Here is an 18012-nt window from a genome sequence, read left to right on the forward strand (position 1 = left end):
TGTTTGATTTTGATTTCCACAAGAGCTTTAGGTCTTGCAGCTGAATGTGATCCTTGTACTTACGCCATTTTATGTTATTCTGGTTCATTCATATGGCAGAGGAGAGCTATTAAAGTTCCAAGCCTCAGGCCAGTAGCAACAAATCTTTTCCTGGCTGGATGAGAACGTACAGTGGTCCCAGTTGGTTGCAGCCTACACCAGTCAGTGACCAGAATTTATGAAATTTGTCAAGATGGCTATTTTCCTGTACTCTTGCTAGAGCTAAACATTTGAATGGGGATAGCTAACTGAAAAGGTGGAGACCATTTGGACAGGCTGGCCAAGGGTGTTATTCTATCTCCAGCCTGTGACTGATGTGACTGTGAAAATGATTATTAATAAGCTGGGAATAAGGTTAACTTAAATAAAATTCTTTCATATATTGAAATCTGAGGCTCAGTGGACGTAGGTATAGTTATGATTATTACCTTGCTATTGATGCATTCTTTTACCATAACATGGTACGCTTTGCTGCTAAGTTTTTCTTTGCATTTACTCTCTCAAATAGAGGTAAAGGTTGAACCTTGCTGACATGGCAAGTGCTTTCCTTTTCTGTGTGGCAGAGTGTGAGTGAATCTTCTGCTCAGCATGTCTGCAAAGCCTGAGCAGCCTGCTTTCCATACTACTGGTTCAGGTACCAGAGTGCAAAGGATGGTTAGAGCTGGAAGGAGTGTGTGGATTAGAAGAGGAGCCTTATTTTGCTGTTTGTCACAGTGAGTAATGTGTCTGTTACCATCAGGCAAACCTTGATTCCTCCTTAGCATTTTTAAAAGTAGTTATGCATTACGAAAATGTTGTCATATTACGAATAGTTAAGAATGTTATGAATGTTATGATAGTTTTAACCAGGAAGTTTTGAGACTAGTGCTTACTGGTTTTTGTTTGGGTTTCTTTTTTGCGTGTCGTTCATGTTCTTCAGTAAAAATACAAACTTACCTAGTACCTGCACTGTCTCAAAGTTTCCTCTGATTTGGTGAGTGTGGGTTCTGTATATTATCTGTGGTTAGTAGCAATAAGGGAATGTGTTCGAGGCTTTGATCAAATATACAGCTTTAACATGAAATACTTGTGTTCAGCGGTTGGTATCACCAATCTTATAATATCAAAAATAAAAAAAAAATAGAAGGTATGCAAAATCTACAGTTGCAAGTAGAGTGTTTTTCATCAGCTTGTGTTTTCAAAGACCACACAAGAACACCAGGATAAATACAAAATATATGACTAACCACAAGTTGTCTGCTCTACAGTGAAATTAATGAATTTGCATTCTAGAGCAGGATTGAGTAAACATGTCTGATTTTTGGAGTGACACTAGTCCTATACAATTTTTTGTAGAAGTCTGTGTAAATATTGGTTAGATTCTGAAACCTGAAAATGGTTGATTATAACTTGATGGAAAAAAATTGTCGAAACTTTGGTAAAAGCAGCTGGAAAAAGTGAAACTAAATGTTATGGAAGAAATTAAACTTTAACCAACAGTGCACAATGGAGATTTTAATTTTATATGTAAGGTTCTCTCCTCCTTCCTAAATTACTGAATAAAAAGTTTTGTAAGCCAAAAATATTGAGTCTTCATGTTTAATGAAATGCAAAAAATGTTTCTATTTTAAGTTGTTACATAAAATACATTGGTTTAGATTACCATTTGGAACAGTCTTAACTACATTAAGTAAGATAAATTTATAAGAAGAGGAAATGGATAAGGACGTAATTCCAGGCATACACATAGTGTTGTTTTCAGTACGAGTTACTATCATTAGTGCTGATGGTAATCTGTATAGGATTGCTGTTTAACTAGAGCTGTTTACACATTGAAGCAGGAGCATTTGGAATACCACTACTTCTGACCTAGAGGAATAAATTGAAGTACCTGCTTTGGTGTGGAGCTTAGGTGTTGAGTGAAGATATTTTGGCCACAGATGCTGGTCTGCACTCTGTTCCTTGCTTAGTGCAACTCCAGCCTTTCAAAGTATAACAGCCAGGTAGACTTCATGCAGTCATTCATACTGTCTTTGTCAGTAGGACCTATGAGCCATGCTGATAGTCTGGGTTAAAAGAAAGTAGGTAAATAAGGATAATGTGTGAGGAGAGGAGGAAACTGAACTGAGATTGCTGTTTCTTCATCCTGCTGAATGGTTTTAAGGAGATCTTCCTGCAGACTTGGAAAGCTTGTTATCTTCTGCTTTTGAAGATGTAACAACTTGATTGATGACCTCCCTGATAAATGCACTTTCAGTGTTTATGCTTCCTTAGTACAGCAGCTGCTGAATGCACATAAATATGCAGTGTGCAACTGTTAACTTCCTTACCTCTGTGTACTTCTATCCTGGATGCTGATTTTTTTTCTGGAGGATAGTGGGTAGAAAAGATATATCTGAAAGATATCACTTCTGTGCTGCACACATTACCTGCTTGAAGTGCTAAATTGGATATATGTTAGTGTAGCACACTTGCCCCAAGCAGCAGGATTGTCAGGGTAGGAGAGAAAACTCAAGCTGTGAGCCTAAATGAAATTGGTAAAAATATTCACTGCGTTAGTATCAGTAATATTTCTTCTGCTTCTTAGTCACTGATTTAGTGACATATGCCTTCATTCCTCCCAGCTATTTTTTTTCTGGACAGTGTTTTGACACATAGGTGCTTCTGTCTGTCCTTTTTGTAGTGCAGGTCTGACCTCTTTTGCTTTCTCTCCTTTCTTTGCAGAATTTAGTAAATTTTCTGGTTGTTCCTTGTCAGATTGTTCCAGGTTTGCTTGTTAAATTTCCTTGGTGTTTCTTTCTTTTTTTTTTTTTTTTGTAATTATTGTTTTGTTTGTTTTTAATAGCTATTTCTTAGCACATCAGAAATTGCTACAAGAGAACTCTTGGTAGCTCTTTGGTATTTGGCCTTGTATCTGCATTATGTCACAAGGGGGTTAGGTTGCACATTGCTGCAGTCCTTTGTTGCTTCTGGAAACAGGCTTATTAGGGACAGTCAAGACAGAGAGAGGAAACATGCATGTAAGCTCAGTGTGTTTGTGTACCTGCAAGAATTCATCTGCAGTGGGAAAAGATTTGATTGGAGAGTCTATGTGTAAGATGATTTAAAAAAAAACCCTGAAACATTAGCTGGCAGCATTTCAAGGGTAGATGCCTGATGTATCTGAATTTTAACTTTTCTTATGCTCTTCATTTTTTTTGTCTGTGAACAAAATAAACCAAGTATGTTCAGATACAGCCTTTTTTCCACTGTTACTTAAATACATGAATTCTAGTCTTGAGCTGTCTGGTTCTGACTATGTGGGAGTTCCAGTCATTATGTAATAAAAGCAGTGTTATTAGTCTCAGAGAAGACAAGGTCTGTTCATTTAACGAAGAAGAAGAATAGCCATTGACAAACACTGAACGTTCATGAAAAGGCAAAGGACAGTCCTTTGCTTCTTTCAGGAAAAGGATTTCCTTTCTACGGTATTTTCCCATACAGAACAAAGTATTGGTTTGCTAATGAAATGAGGATAAAATGGAAAAGTTTTTCAGGGTTTGGAGTAATGATTGTCTTAATGGACTGTTCATCTGTCTCCTAATTGCTATTCCATTTATACAGATCCATGAGCAGTGGCGAAATGGAGGTGTTAAAACAAAAATCCAAAGAAGTGATGAAATGAAAAGATGTGAGATCTGATGCTATTTTGTGTGAGAGGAGTCAACCTCAGGCTCCCCTGTTTGTTCCTGTTGGGAAGAGTGGGAGTGAACCACTGCTCTGTACAGGTGACTGATTCCTAGGGATATTAGGATAAAAGAGAGCAGTGAGGATTTGGCTGGAGAAGGGCAAGAGGGTTGCGTCTCTCCAGCAGGCGTATTGCGCTGCCTCCATTATGCTGGAACGAATGTTGGGCTACTAATGTGCATGCATTCAGACAACTCCAGGTGTGGCTTTCCTTAAGCAGCTGTTACCTACCTCTATGCAGATCCTGACCTATTACCTTCTGGGCTGAAATTTCAAGACAGATCATAATTTTTGGAAAACTGCAAACATGATAAAGTTTCTATTTGTTGTTTAAAGTTGGAGGTGGTCAACTTCAAAGTTTAAAAAGGGAAAAGAAATTTACCTGATTACCAGTCTTTTCCAAACAATTTATTCTCTTATATTACCTCTGCATCTTGTGGAAATAATTTTTCAAAGAAAGCTGATTCTGATTTGTCTCAAGAATTTAAAACTTTGAGAAGAGCACCTGCAGTTGATGAAGGACCTTGATGGCCGAGATGAAGCACCTCTTCTTAAGGTGAACTGTCTAAAATAGACAAATGTGCATGAAAGAATAGTACATGAGACATAGAATCTCTCTTATTAGGGAGCAGTGAAGTTATTTCAGTTATTTCAGCAAGTGTATTTTTTTTGGTGTTCTAATTCACCAACATCACCTATTCTTGTCATGTAGCATAGGTTCTGCAATATTTATATATTCACTGGCAGTACTTGTTGATGTACTTAAATGTGTGTGATAGGTTTAGTTAATGTAATTTGGCTAAAATAGCACTACTTTTGAAGCAATAATATGTTTTCCAAGAAATTCTGATATATGAGAGCTGCAGAGAATCTCATATGCTATGCTCTTTGCTATTTCTGGGAAGTTCTTCATTGTGTATTCATATTCCTTGTGTAAGACTTTTGATATAATCACTTTTTATAGTCACCAAGAAGTTGTGGTCAGCCCTGTTTAAGAGCCAGGTTTAGGGGGGAGATGGATAATATATTACTTGGTCTGTATGCACAGCAGGCATTCTTAAATATCTTTCTGGAAATGAAACCTGCAGCAGATGTGGAGTACCGGTTCAGGAGCAGGAAAGCTAAAAAATGCTCTTGTACTGCGTGGAGAGTAGCAAAACTCAAAACTCTTTTGTTTCATCAGTATAATACCAACTGTTGTATTCTGGGCAGCTGTATCTCATCAGTATTTGCTTGAGGAATGCTAGTTATGCGAACGTGTGGGTAACCTGAAGGATTTTATTCTTTGATTTTTCCTTGGGATCTTTAAATGGGCAGAAATCATGTGACTTCTGTGTTGCACTTTAACTAAGAAGGAACAGAGGAAGTGAAGAAGTAACAGAAGTAACAGTGAGCAGACTTAACAGAAAGAGCTGAGAGGTGACATTCCTCTGGTGTGCTGTTTTTTTGTTAGTCATGTGATTTATTTATATAGCTTAGTTTTGCAAAGGTTTCATTTTTTGAACTGGGGCTGAGCCTTTTCATCAAGACTTTGTTCAGTCATCTCTTATCTGAACTTTTCTTTTGGACATCACTTATGGACATTTCTCTAGCCTATAAAAGATGGTGAAATACCTATTCTGCTAATACATTGCTGTCCCCTCCCTCCATGTATTCAAAATAATAGTTGTAAGCATTATATCATCCAGTGGATTTAAAGCTACCTTGGAGAGTAGGAGAATGCACAAGGGGAATCTGAGGAAATTGCAGTATAGGTTGGTAAGTTAAAAGATAAGGAAAAAGAATTTGTATGATCACAGGTGGGAAGTGAACAAAGCATATTTTTGCTTTATATGATTCTGCTGTTATGCTAAGAGGCCGTGTAAAATTCAGCAGGAATTTTAAAAGTGCCATAGGGAAAGTTAATAGGGCTTTGTATGTGTGTTTATAATTTTCTTTTAGCTGGAATGTGACATGGATTTTTACAAGTTTTGGAGATGGAGAAATAATGTACTAACAGGTTTTGCCTTCCTCATCAACACAGAGTTACACCTGAAATAAATTATTTAATTTCAAAAGTCTAATAACTTTTGTTGAGATTTGTATTTTCTCGTAAGTATAACTTAGTCACTGTCTGGATGACTTTGTAGGGAACCAGTTCTGTTCAGCTAAGTGCCTTTTTTTGTTTGTTTTTAATGTATGTGTGTGGATATAGTTATATAGTTTTTTTGAAGATATTTCCTTGATTATTTAATAAAAGATCTAAATCCTCTGACTGCCTCTTTAAAAAATAATCTGTTATCACAATTGCAGTTAACATATTGGAAACATGAAGTTGGAATAAACTAATGTTGCTTAGGTCTGTTATTCATTGAAACATTAACTGTTATGTTGTGATATGTTATTTGGGAATAATATTAGGCATACCTACTCCATAGGTGTAATGAACCAGTGCTAAGTCTCTGTCAAGAGGGAATTGCTGTACTGGTATTGTCAAAAACAAAGTTGTGGATCTTGACTGTTTTAATCTGTATTGGCTTAATTGCAGTCTGGAGAGTTTTTTGTGTAAACTGCGTTTGACAGATTTGCTGTGAATTTTGCATCTGATGATGTTTAGCCTCTAGCTACCTAATGAAAATGCTTTGTCATGAGTAGTGTTTGAAATTCTTCATTGCTGTGAATGCATCTATAAGTTTTTACACAGTCTGCAGAGTTACATTGAGTTCCAACTCATTCCAGCTCCAGAGTTCCAGCTTCATTAGTTTTCTGTGTGCCACAGAGAGCACAGCATGGCAAAATATTTCCAGAATAATTTTCATAATGCTATCAATTGAGACCACATGTAATTACAGCCTTTTCTTTGGACAATACCTGAGTGTGGAGCCTGTGGTTCTGCACTGTTTTCTTCCAGTTCTTGCTCCTAACAATTATATGCACTTTAGATTCCAGTCTTGAGCCTCATGAAAGTAGCATTGCTTGGTGTCTGGTGCATTTGCTTTGCCTTCCCTCCCCACCCCCTGCCCCTCCCTTCTTTTTATATATTTTTTTTTCTTTTTCCTTGGTGTCTTTCTTTGTGATTCTCTGCTAAAGCTGTACCAGGTGACAACAAAGAAACCTTTGTCTAGGCTTCTGTAGATTTCACACTAGGTTATGCTGAGTTAATGTATAAGGAGACTGTAAGTTGTGGGTACTGAATTTCCTAAATGAACTGTTTAACTTAATATGGACTTGGAGAGCCCATAGTGGAATGTACCTAAAATGAACAACAGGGAACAAACATGCATATTTTTAAATGCAGATGCCAAGACTGCAATTCAGAATATTTACTAAATGCCACGGAGAAGAATTGCATTTAAAGTTTGTTATAAATTAAATGGACAGATTGACTAGTTGATCAACTAATGTCAAGACCTACTTACACTAAACTCCAGTATATAAACTGTGAGTTATGACAATTGTCTTTGTAATAGTGCAGGTGCCAAGGTTTGCGAAGAAGTGTTTGTTAGGTAGGAAATAAGGAGAAGCAGGCCTAGCTACAGAATAAATTTACACTGAAGTTTATCCATTAATTTCTTTAAAAGTGAAGCTCTGCTAAACTCATCTTCAGAGACAGTCACAAACATGTCCCAAATGTAGAACTTTGCAGTGAAGAAGGGAGAATAAATCTGAACTGAGAATTGTGTTCTTTTGTGTATAAGTTTACAGAGAGAAACTGCATCAACCAGTGGAGATTTTTTAAGTTTTTTTCTTCAGTATAGAAGAGGCTGTGGAAATGAGGGACTCCCAGCTCTTGGGGAACAATGCCCAAATCCAGTATGGCACAGAACCTCCTTGTGTTGGATTAGAGAATTATCCTGTGTGTAATGACACTTTTTCTTCGTCCTAGACCTCTGTCTCCTTAAAAGCATCTCCTGTAGTTTCAAAGGCAAAAAATCTAATCATGACAGATTTTTCTAAACTAATAACTTTGATCTGTTTGCCATCAGCTATGGTCCTATGTAATTCTGGAGTTCAGCTGTTCTTTTCCTTAATTGTTTATTTTTGATATGAATCATACTTTTGACAACATCTCCCAATTTAACCTGAAGTAACATGCTGCAAATGTCATACAGGGGAATTTGTTCCTTTGATTTCTACAAGGAGTGATCAAAGTGTCTAATTACCCTGGCTTTAGCTAGGTTAGAGTTAATTTCTTCTCAGTAGCTGTTACGGTGCTGTGTTTTGGATTTGGTATGAAATGGTGTTGATAACACACTGATGTTTTGTGTTTTGCCAAGTTGTGTTTATACTAAGTCAAGGACTTTTTTCTTCTGCTTATCTTATGCTCTGCTGGTGAGGAGATGAGCAAAACAATCTGGGAGGGAGTGCAGCTGGGACAAATGACCTGAACTGACCAAGGAGATATGCCACACCATAAAACATCATGCCCTGTATGTAAACTGGGAAAAATTATTGAAAGGGTGGCTGATCTGCATTCAGGAAGGGTGGTCTGGCATCAGTCAGTGGGTAATGAGCAATTGCATTTTGCATCACTTACTGTTTTCTTTTTGTAACCATTATTATTTACCTTTGAAAATAAAGTAAAATACAATAATAATTATTAATAAATTGTTTTAATTGCGATGTACAAGTTTCACAGCAATTCTTCCCCGTCCATTTGGGGTGGAGGGGGAAGAAAGAGGGAAGCTGACGTAGCAGCTGTGTGATATGTAGTTTCCGTCTGGGCTTAAATCACAGCAGACCCCTTCCTGGCTTTTGGCACCAAAAAGACTGTAGTGGGTTGACCCTGACTGGATGACAGGCTCTCACCAAAGCTTCTCTATCACTTTTCTCTGCAATTGGATGAGAAAGGCTCATGAGATAAGGACAGAGCGAGATGACTCACCAAATACCATCATGGGCAAACCAGGCTCGAGTTAGAGATATTGAATTTACTGTTAGCAAAATGAGAGCAGGCTAATGAAAAATAAAGTTAGACCTTAAATATACCTTTCTCCACCCCTACGTTTTTTCCCAGCTCTACCTCCTCCCTGCCAGCAATTAACATCAATTGATGACAAATAGTTTTTGCTGCTGTTCAAGGAGAGTAGTCTTTCCCCTGCCTCTAGCATAAGGTCCTTCCCATGGAAGACAGTGCTCCACAAACCTGCTGTGAATCCATCCCCAGAGGCTACAGTTCTCCATGAACTGCTGCAATGTGGGTTGATGTTCCGTGGGTCCTTTGAGAGCAGCCTACTCCAGTGTGAGTCCTCCATGGGGTCACAAGTCTTACTAGGAAACCTTCTCCCTCCTCTGCATGGACCTGCAGGTCCCTGCCAGGAGCCTGTTGTGGCAAGGGCCTTCCACAGGTTCACAGCCTCCTCTCAGGCATCCACCTGCTCCAGTGTGGGTGTCCTTCATAGGCTGCAGGATTTCTGCATTGCTGTGGTCCTCCATGGGCTGCAGAGGGACAGCTGTTTCTCCATGGTCTGGACCATGGACTGCAGAGGAATCTCAGCTCCCATGCATGGAGCACCTCTGCCCTCTCCGTCTGTACTGACCTTTTATGTCTGCAGAGTTGTTCCTCTCATGTATTCTCACCCTGCTCTTCTCTGGCCAAAATGATATCTGCACAATAACTTTGTTCTTAAAAATTTTATCATAGAGGCATTACTATCATTTTTGATTGGCCCAGCCTTGACCAGTGGTAGCTGTCTTGGAGCTGGCTATCAATGGAGGAAGCTTCTATCAATTTCTCACAGAAGCCAGTGCTGTAGCCACCCTGCCCACCAAAGCCTGGCCATGCAAACCCAGTATACTGTGAAACACTGTATACAAATCAGTTTAATTTCTCAAATGTTTCATCCCCTGTTTCATACTTCCAAGGATGTGGACTAGTAGATTAATTCTCTCACTGATTTCTGCTGTTTAATACACCTTACCATTGGAAAGTTTTTCTTGAAAGTCCAGACTAAGGTTTATTCCTGTAGTCTCTAATTTATTGTTTATGGATGTAAGTGAATTATCTTGGCTTTACACTGTGAGTAAGACTAACAATATTTCCTGAAGCTATTCTTAAGATTAAGCTGTGAACCCCCAATAGCCTCTGAGCCCCTAGACTGCTCAGTGTGGTCAGTTGTTGCAATCTGTGTTCCTAAGGGCTTCTGTGGAGTTTTGGATAGGCCCAAGTGGAAGCTGTACTTGAAAATTGTCATTGATTTTTACGACTGTTCTTGTGCCTGTCATGGAGTTGTGTTGTAGTTACTTTTGGAGCCAGTAAACCTTTTGCCTAGGGCCATGTTGAGTTGCTTAAAGCCACAAAGAAATCTTGTGATACCTCTTCATGTTACCTTGGGCATTGCACCATGCTGGGAAACTTTTTCAACTGATGTATGTGTGGAAAGCTCAGCACAGGTGTTAGTGTTGAATGCAGGCTTGTTTGCGGTATTTTAAGGACAGTAAGGTGCAAATGTGTAATGAAAACGAAGAAATGTGAAGAGTGTTTGGAGGTTTTCATGGTCTGGTGAAATGTATTTTTATTTCTGAATAAGTAACTGATATTTCCAAAAAGTCTGCCAGTGAACATGTATGTTGTACTGCACCTTCTAGTAAAGATAATGACTGTCAAAGGCTTTTGGTAGCCTCCTCTGTTTTTCTACCTAAATATTTCCTAAGTTATAGAAGCCATAAAATACCCATTGCAAATACTATATTGACTTTTTGATTCTGTCCCCAGTTAGAAATTTCATAATTGCATTGTATTTCAATATGATATTTCAGCTTCTGTGGAAATAATGCTACTTTAAACTAGTGTATATTTCTTATGCAGAAATGAAACAAAGGGATTTTTAAGTTATCTTTAATTAAATTGGCTACCGTGATAGAGTATCTAGGGTATGTTTAACCAGTTTAAACTGAACCAATGCTAGTTTTTATGTAGATAAGAGCTTAGAATGGGTACATAGACATTATTCTGTATTTACTCTTAAAAGATAGAGAAAGTTACAGAGGGAGTTGTGAAATTATGATAAAAAAATGAGTGCAGTGGCCTTGTCCTGATATGAATGAGGTTCCTCACATTCTGTTGTCTCCCACACTTGAGAATGGAAAGCTTATGCTATAGAACAAGAGCAGGGACAAGAGAGCGAGTGAGAGCACTTTCATGTTACTGCTATTATACTGCTAAACGTAACATGACTGTTAAATTGTACTATATACAAAAGTATACTATGAAATTATTTTTTATATATACGCTACTATATGTAATAACACTGTTATTTTTAATTTATTTATATTTCCCTTAAAATGATGACTCAAAAGCTGAGTGAAGGTCTGATGTTATTCTCCTTGCTTCCAGCCTCAAGAAGCAGCTTCAAGATCTCACACCTTCAAAAATAAGTCATTTAAGAAATCCAGTATCTGTGGAATCTGCAAACAAGTAATTGATAGCCAAGGAATTTCCTGCAGAGGTGAGTAATACTTTCTTGCTCTGTTAAGAAAATCAGTTTTGTATTAACGTTAAGTTTCTAGGAATGCATGTTTCTGGTAATTCCCCTAGAACTAAGTTACCTTTGGTTTATTTCCTTCCTTTGTACAGTAACATTCCCTGCTACTGCCAGGGAATAGGGTGCTGTAGTTGGTAATTGGACTTGTATAATCAGGTGCTTTTACTACTAGGCTATTCAGGCAGAATAAGGCAGTGCCTTCAAGGATCTGTGAGGGGCATAGTGACTGTGTGCAGTGGATGACACATGGCTCTGGAATTCAGCCTACAAATGAGGAAGTGTGTGACCCTTGCTCCCTGAGGCATGAAGGATTTATCTGTTAATTTGCAAAAAAAAAATAAAAAAAATCACAAGAGCAGTTGTCTATTTACTTAATTTTTCCATTTGCTTTATTCTCTATGTAATCCTTAGTCATTCAGTTTAATCACTCACAGAAAGAATAAAGATCTGGATAACATAGTCTAGAGACTTGCTGCCTGTGGCATTGCTGCCTGCACCGTACTGCCATTCTCCCTCACTCTTCTCTCTTGCTGTGTAGAATTGCACATGCTTTCCTCTTCTCCATGGGATACCTGTGATAAATTGAATATTGGGAAAACTTAATAGGTCTCTTCTGCAAGTTGTCCAGGGATAGGGCATTTGATCCCCTGGTTCTGTCTGGTTAATGTTTGACTCCTATTAATTCTATGTTAATCAAACAGTTTCTGTAACTGCTCTATGCATGGTTTACTTCCCAGAATGAGAATGTTATTGTCTGTTCATCTAAAAAGTAGTTGCTGCTTTCACTTAGAGGTGTTTGCACCGAGTTCAGATTCTAGTTGGATCTCCTTCTTCCATCTCCCCCCTTCCGTGTTCTTCGGACACCTTATGAGCCCTCTGAGGGTTTGAGAAGGAGGTGTGAGAGGATATGGAAGGAATGTGGCCATTTTTTGAGCTATGGTGCAGTCTGCAAGTGAACAGCTATATATTAAGCATTTTAGCTGTCATCATAGGAGTGGTAATTACGTATACATTTCTCTAAATCTTTTTCCCATCTGTCCTTCTGGAGGTTGGTTTCAAAGTTCTTAGGATTTAGTTGTTTTCAATTTAGCAGAAATAGTATTTTTGGAAGGAAGGCTGTTTAGTGAAGGAACTGCCTAAAGTGTAAAAAGTACTGTACCAGGAGAGAGCCAGAACTTTGTTTCATAGAATTATTTAGGTGGGTAAAGACCTCATTGAATCCAAGTGATAACCCATCACTTCCAAGGATAACACTAGACCATGTCCTAAAGGGCAACATCTATGTGTCTTTTAAATGCCACTTCCCTCCCACACACTCCCTGTTCAGTTGCATTCATGTCTATGATACAGCTGTGTCTATATCTAGGCCAGTTTTGGATAATCTTCTCTAGGTTTCTCGGTGCAGTTTTCAGTAGGACCCCCTTGATTTATTACCTAACCCTCTTCTGTTGATGTGAGCATCAGACAGACACCATTGCTCTTTGCTGCTGTTACATTTTGATTGATGGTTGTTTGATACTTAATCTGTGGGTGGGAGCAAACAGAAGTTAGACAGTGAAGAGATGATTCCAAGTAGTTTCAATTGAGTAAGAATCCATTTGTATTTTAACTTGCAGCATGGAGTTTATAGAGCATAGTTTTGGAAAAGCAAGAACTAATAGTTGTCCCTTTCCTTGCTAGAGCTAAAAGTACTTGAAATGTATCCTAGTACTCTGAAACTCTTATTAATGTGAAGAAAAAGAAACTAGCTGTTTCAGAGCCAAATCCTGGTGCTGCTCTGCTGTGTCTGGTAATTCTCTCTGATGTTGCAAGTTGGCACTGCAGTAAGGGGAGGAGGAAGAAAAGCTTATCATTAAGAAATAGTTTATTTGTCTATTAATGAGAAAATGTTCCCTTTTAAGAGTTTCTTCTCAAAATATGAGAGCTCTTTATACAGATTGGAGGTTACTTTCAGAGTATATCTTACTGGTTAAAGGAAAGTTACATGAAAGTGAAATGAGGTAGGGAAAAGCTCCAGATTGGTCAGTATATGGTATTTGCTGTTTTGTAGCAATGAATCATCTACTTGTTGTAAGAAAAAAGAAAAAAGCTGTGAGTGGGTGTTGTGTAGCTTTTTAGTAGTATGTGGTAGTCATTTTGGGGGTGTATTTTTTACCCTGTCTTACAAATGTGGTGCATAAAAACTTGCTGTTAGCAATGGACTTTTGAATGAAAGGTACCCTTGAATGGTCTCCCTTTATCCTTTCATACTTCATTCCAAACCAGCAAAGCATACTCAGTTTTTCTACAAAAAAGCAGTGGCAAAAAGGAAAGTTGAAGAAGGGGAAGCTCCTGGCTCTTTTTCTGTGTGGTAAGCATATTTGTCTTTGATACAGATTCTCATTATGAAGCAAGGACAAACAGCTGTTGATTGATTTTGACAGTACCTGCATATCTTGCAGTAAGCCAGAGACCGCATGACTCCCCATGTCTCTTCAGCACTACCTCAAGCTTGAATGCTCTGGTTTGATTTTCCCTGAAGTCCAGTATAATTTAGTTCACTGCTAAGCAAATATACATAATAATCTTGCACATTTACATGGTTAGCAAAAGGCCACTAGAGTTACAGAACCCTTTTGATTTCTTTTTTAAGCTACTTTCCCTAAATGTTGAATGTTCAGTATTTTACCTCATTTGTAAACGAGCTGTCGTAAGGATGTAATTTCTGTCTTTACATATGAATTTCCATTTTATTATTTTTATATTTTATGTATATGAAATAGATGTTAAGATTTTCTTACATTTTTCCTTTTTAAAATATTTTTTAAAAATTATTTATCTTTGTTGTGATTAAATAATTTTTGGTGTAGAAAAGAGAGCTCTGAATCCCTAGATTTCCTGGCAGTTAAAAAAGCTGGAGACCGGATTTGGAAGATTTGGGTAATTTTAAATAAATAAGTATAATTTCACAGCTCTTAGAACATTAATGTGATGGGTGAAATACGTGTGAAAATTTCAAGCACTGCACGGATGTCTTTTGATGAAACTCCCCTCATCTCCAGTTTACAATTAAGTTACCGAGTTTAGATTTAGCTGCTAGTGAGGCTTTACATGCAAAACAAAACATTCCATGAACTACTTTCTGAATTTAAAGCAATTAATGGTTGTTTGAATGAACTGAGTATCTTTTTGTTAATCTAATGTAGCTATGAATATGTTGGTTTTGGAAATATGTATGTTGGAGTGATCCAAATGGCAGTCCCTGTAGAATTTTACTTCCTCTGTTGTTTTGTTGTTTTGTTGTTTTTTTGTTGTTTTGTTGTTTTTTTATGAAGACCGTTTTTCTTTTATGCTTTGACTACATTTGGGTTTTGCTTTCTTCCTTTGAAACTTCCTTACTATAAACCATGTATAAATGTTAGCCAGAGGTGCCAAATTATATTGGCATCTGCTGCTAACAGTATTGTGAGCAGAGAAATGCTTACTGTGGTATTATGTGCAAGCTGAGTGTAAAAAAGAATACAATTCATTTTCTTGTCTTATTTCTAAGATATACATCTGTAAATATAAACTGTAAATTATGTTAGTCTATGTTTCATTCAGTTGTTAACTGGCTTGCAGTAAGTCCTGGACTGTTTAATTGAGCAGGTTAATGATAGAAAATACATTTTCATCAAATTGCAATATCTGTGTTTAATCAAGTGCTTTCACATGCTTACAGACCATAGATTAAGATTCGAAGACAACTGGAGCTATTTTTCTTCTTTAAGAGGTTTGATATTTTCCTTTGAAATTCACCCACTTGTTTGTGACTCTGCTGTTGTCAAAAAAATTGACTACAAAAAGTAAAATCTTCTGGCTAGTGATCCACTTAATACCTCACTTTTGGGTTAGCTGGAGTTACTCGATTGAAAAAAGCCCTCTATATTTAATCAAATTCATTGCTTATAGCAAGTCAAAGTACATTTTTATATTAAGACTCATATGGAGATGACATATTTATTGTTTGGGCATACTGTGTAAGTATATTCGTATTTAATTTTATATGATTATATTGCAGGTGGTTTTATATACTCTGTTTTTCAGTAAGTGCTAAGACCAGTAATAACTTATGAGCATCTTCATAATGTACAAAGTGCGTCTCTTGTTGTACTCCTGGCAGACAAACTAGAAAGCTTGAAATTGAATTTGAATTGACAAACTAGAAAGCTAGAATTTGTATCCTGCTTGGGCTAGTGGCATTGCAGTTGGCTCTAAATGGCAGAGTGTAGTGAGGTAGGAGTGTTTGTGTCAGTCTGATTTCCATTGAGTGATCCTTGTGAAGTAAGATCCTGTAAGGTGCTTACATGGGTGTATTATGAGATCTATCTATCTATCTATCTATCTATCTATCTATCTATCTATCTATCTATCTATCCATCATCATTTTTTTATATATATACACTCTAAGTTCAACATAACTAAACCATCTTTAGTTAATTATTGCAATGGACATTGGTTGATTAAGACCATTAATTATGGCAACAGGCATATCCGTCTACTCATTGTGACGTTATAATGTGAGAAGTCTTTGAGAGAATGAGAAGATCATCATCAAATTAAAAGAGATTCTCATCATATCACTATTTTCTCTCTGTGTGGTGTTTGTACACTTACATGTTTTCTTGAGGACTGATCCAGCAAATCATACTGTTTTCTGTGGGACTGTTTCAAGATGGCTTTAATCTCTTGTATGTGCAATTTAGATTCACCAAGAAGCAGCAGAAAACAAACCAGAAAACCATACTATCTTCCTAAGTAATTAACTTCTAATTACCTCAAAATTTAAAGCAGGATATACAGGTTATAGGATCAAATGGTATGGTCTGTTGTTGCCCCTAGAGCAGATTAATAATTTACAGCTTTGGTGAACTCTAAGGAAGTGAGATTACAAATTGGGCAAGCAAGGCTGAGTTAGGTAGGGAACCAAGCTCTTGCTGTAAGATTTCATTTGTCTGTCAGTTTTGTTTGTGAAGATGTCCAAATGATACTGCATTAATAAAAGCAGAGAAGTCTTTTTAGCGACTCCTCAGAAATGAGTGGATGTTGACCTCAATATGAGTGACATAGAGTGTACTGTTTTGGAAAGGAGAGTGAAAAAAGGAATGTGGACTCCAGCCCATCTGTGGCTTTGGAAGCTTGGGATTGTCAGCCCCTCTTCTCTTGACAAAAGGTGTACACAATAAATAGCAAGTTCCACTGGATTAGTGAAATGTTCTCTAACACAGCTCTACAAGATATTAATTAATATTTCAGTGCAGAGCTTAGCTAGTGGGACATGGAAACTATGTGCATCATGGAAGTTATATGCATAACAACAGCAAAGACATGAAAGGGAAGAATAATTTAAAGACTTACTAGAGCTTATAGAGATACAAAAGAAGCCACTGTAATGAGTAGGCATTACAAAACTGGTACATAAGCATTCTGGCTGAACACACTCACTCTGGAGCTGAGGGAGGCAGTAAAATTGGCATCCTTTGATGGCATATTGTTATCTTAGTGAGAACTCGGGGAGAGGGAGGTATTTTGGCAGAAATCTCTAAGGTAAGTTCCTAATAACTTGAAAATAAAAAGTATGCAAAAATGCACAAGGCAAAAACCTGTGGAATGTTTAATGTTCACAGGTATTACGTGATGTTTCAGAAAGTTGTCTGTAGAACCTGAGTTCTAAAACCTATTTGTTTATCTCAGAAGCACCAACTTAATCACACCAGTATTTGATCTGTGATTATTAAATTTATTTTAAAGTTAACATTTAAATCTTACTCTTAACTTTAGAGCTCCTAAGGTTTCTAAAAAGCTGCAACTTCTCTTTATTATGGCTAATAAATAATTAAAAAAAATAAATAAAAAGCAAAGATCCCCCCACCCCACAGTTTTTGCTTGAAAAGCCAATGACTACCATTTCATCTGATATTCCTGCAATTTTATAAGCTTAGCCCCCCTAATTCCTAAATATAAGTGGAAATTAGAATTATCTGCTCTAATAGGAAAATCTGAAATGAAATGGTAGTGTCTTTAGAGTATATAATTTGAACACAATGAACTTGATATGCTATGTGAGGAGAGGAACCTCAAAGTAAATATTGATGCATTTCAAAAACAACTTCATCTTTTTTGTCTTCAAAACAAGGGGTGGGGCAGGGGGAACAACTACCATGGAAGGCAAAAATAATGTATAGGAAGATGAAATTTATTTAAAGAAAAAATGGGTGATGAATATTGTTTTAATACTGAAGAGTTTGTTTTGGTACATGAAGAAATCTTCAAGACACTTAAAGCATGCTACAAGCATAACTCCTAGATACATTCAGGATCTGAGCCCTATAAATAGATAAGAGGAAGAGTTGTTAATTGATTTTGCACAGCATTTCCATCTATTGTCATTAGTGAGATTTAAAAAATACACTTGAAGAGCATGCCTACAACTAAGTACTTATTCATATCAGATTGATGATATTCAGGTTGTATTGATGATTTCTTTTCATAGCCTATATTGTGCTCTCATCTGGTGATGGTCTTTGTCACATTTTCTGTAGGAGCTTAAGAACAACTGTGAATCAGAACTTCTAGACCCATAAGGTTTTACCCACATAATCTAACAATGTCTTACTTATTAATCTAACTGTGTTCTTACTTATTTTGGAGATCACCCGTTTTAAGCTGATCTCTTAGTTTTCTTTGATTCTTGCCCTTAGCATAATTTATGCAGGGTATGTTTTCAAGATCCATCACAGACATTCAAGCTCTTGAGATCATACACTGTCTGCAGCTGAAGATAGAA

General features: G+C 37.1%; 1 protein-coding gene across 2 annotated transcripts in view; it reads left to right on the forward strand.

The window, feature by feature from the left end:
• TNS3 (tensin 3) overlaps positions 1 to 18012 on the forward strand; it is a 168773-nt gene that overhangs the window by 14849 nt on the left and 135912 nt on the right. For both annotated transcript variants that reach the window (XM_058831211.1, XM_058831212.1), the window contains one exon: positions 11060 to 11171. The gene's annotated coding sequence lies outside the window, so the exon portion shown is untranslated. The remainder of the gene's footprint in view (positions 1 to 11059; positions 11172 to 18012) is intronic.

The sequence above is a fragment of the Poecile atricapillus genome, chromosome 2 (assembly GCF_030490865.1).
Source record: "Poecile atricapillus isolate bPoeAtr1 chromosome 2, bPoeAtr1.hap1, whole genome shotgun sequence".
Lineage (NCBI taxonomy): Eukaryota > Metazoa > Chordata > Aves > Passeriformes > Paridae > Poecile > Poecile atricapillus.